This window comes from Pinus tabuliformis, chromosome 6, assembly GCF_031772625.1.
Source record: "Pinus tabuliformis cultivar Carrire ecotype Pingquan chromosome 6, CPIR1, whole genome shotgun sequence".
NCBI lineage: Eukaryota > Viridiplantae > Streptophyta > Pinopsida > Pinales > Pinaceae > Pinus > Pinus tabuliformis.
This window is the reverse complement of record NC_142292.1, coordinates 1318748770-1318751302: the sequence shown is the minus strand read 5'-3', so window position 1 is coordinate 1318751302 and position 2533 is coordinate 1318748770. Positions and strand designations below refer to the sequence as shown.

The following is a 2533-nucleotide window of genomic DNA, read 5'->3' as shown; positions in this document are numbered from 1 at the left end:
CAATTAAGTTGTGGTGGGTCAAGTAGAGAGATAAACATGGATTGTCATAGACTAATGATTAAACAGATAAAATAACTTCATGAATGGCTGACAATTATGTAGCAGCAAAGGCAGCCGATTTGAGGTTGACGATCTCATAGAACTATGGCACTAGCTAGGGTATGTGGATATCCAATGTAGGAATTAGAAAGGATTGCTTTGGGAAAAGAGAGGAGATTTCTAACATAGCAGATGTATATTATCAATGGGCTTCTGTGTCAATGACAGTTGGAATATCGATCCTCATCTCTATCTTATTTTGTTTGACTCTGAATGACTCTAGCTATGCATTGAATTCTAATGGTGAAGTGATACTTTCTTTCAAGTCACAAATCATTGATTCTAATGGTATTCTTTATCAATGAAAAAAAAAGAGGATCCAGATCCTTGTGGTAGTGAATACTTTCTATATCATCTATTGTATAGTATAGTAGTTTCAGAAAACATTTGTTGACATTTTTTTTTCTCCTATATTGTATTTCCCTTTCAAAACAAGATAAATAAAGGATACCATGAGATATGAGCGTAATGCAATGTCCATTTTTAGTTTTCCACCATATGCAAAGAAATATAAAAGATGGAACAAGTAATAGTAAAGAAGACTGGTACTCAGACTTTTGTTTAGACAAGCTTCATTGAATAAACAAGTCTGGATCCACTCTGCCAGTGGGCTTGACCTAGGCACTTGTAGTTCGTGTTTTATATAAATTTCGGAGGTTGTCAGCAGTATCATATAGGTAAGAGGCATGTTTAGGTTTATGTAATTTTGTTTAAAACATAGATATATAGAATAGCAGATAACGGGATCTAGGATTTTTTTTTGGCGTTTCAATAAGCGAGAGCATCAAGAGGGGTCTACCCTCATTCGGGGGGGGGCGCTACAAATGGTAGATCTCTTGCTCTACCCAAAGCAAGGTCGATTCAGAAAAATTTTAACAATTTGAAAATTACAATTTTGTGTGGTTTCGTAGCCATATTCGTTTTCAGGGGCACCATAGGAGTAGGCAGTTTGGGTGGCCAAGATACGAGGGATGGTGGAGCAAGCCAAAAGGTGGCAAGGGAGAATGTTAGGGCAGTAGAAGGGATCAGGAGGAATGATGATCTTGATGGAGAGAATGAGACGAGGATGCAGATAGATGGTAATGCAACCTATCCCAAGGTAACTTATACTTTGGACCCCGGATCAGTGATTGGGATTAGCAAAGAATAACTTGGATTAAGGAAAATCCTCAATTTCCTAGTTATGTGAATGGAAGACCTAGGATTTTGCTTGTCACTAGGTCCCATGTGATAGCTCAATTGGGGATCATTATTTTCTAAAGGGAATCAAGAGCAAGATTGATTACTGTAGGCTTCATGGCATTTAGATTGTCTATACCACGGCTCATTAGATATAGAGATGGCTGGCTATTAGGCCAAGTTACATCTACTCCAAAGGCTTATGATGTCACATCCAGAAGCGGAATGGATATGGTGGATGGACAATGATTCTATGTTCACTGATATGGGTTTTGATTTGTCGTTCGATAAATACAAGAACTATAATTTTGTTCTCCATGGTTGGGAGAATTTGGTTTATGGCAAGCAGTCTGGGATCGGGTTGAATATTGGGAACTTCCTTATTCAAAACTGTTAATGGTATTTAGATATATCGGATGCATGGGAAACAATGGGTCCAAAGGGTAGGATCAAAGAAGAAGCAGGGAAGGTTTTGATTGCTCATTTGGAGGGTAGACCGACATTTGAGGAAGATGATCAATCTGCCCTGATATATTTATTGATCTCTCAAAAAAAAAAAAAAAAACTCTGGGTTGACAAAGTGTTTCTAGAAAGCTCATATTTTCTTCATGGTTTTTGGGTTGTTGTGGTGGACAAGTACGAGGACATGATCCAGACCTACCATCTTGGACTTGGAGATGAAAGGTGGCCTTTTGTCACTCATTTTGTGGGGTGCAAACCTTGTGGTAACTACGAAGATTACCCTGTTGAGCGTTGTCTGAAGAGTATGGAAAGGGATTTCAATTTTGTAGACAACCAAATACTACAGATTTATGGTTTCAAGGACAAGAGTCTGAATATATCAAAAGTCAAACGGACAGGGAATGAAACTGCATAACCTCTTGAAGTCAAAGATGAGTTCAACCTCTTGCATCCCTCATTCACTGCTTCAAAGAGCCTATAATGCATTTAATCATGCATTCATAGATGTCTTTGCAAATAGAGAAGCCTTTCTTTAGACATTTTCCAAACTTTGTAAGATGAATGCGATGGTGGTAATCTAATTTATTCATTTCGTTTGTTATATCATAAGGGAATATGTTTTTCACAACATTGCAGTTTTGGATTCGAATACAATTATGAAATGGTGACAGGTTTACTAGTTAGTCTGGTTCATGCATAACATGAATATGCCCCTTCTCTATAAGCCTGAGTTGATTTGATTTAGGAGTGTTATGTTAAGCTTTGCTTAATGCTAATTGAGGACTAACACTTA

The 2533-nt window shown here is 37.6% G+C and overlaps 1 pseudogene; it reads left to right on the top strand.

Moving 5' to 3' along the window:
* Positions 1 to 616: 616 nt before the first annotated feature.
* On the top strand, positions 617 to 2294 carry LOC149263464 (putative xyloglucan 6-xylosyltransferase 5 pseudogene; annotated as a pseudogene).
* Positions 2295 to 2533: the final 239 nt, after the last annotated feature.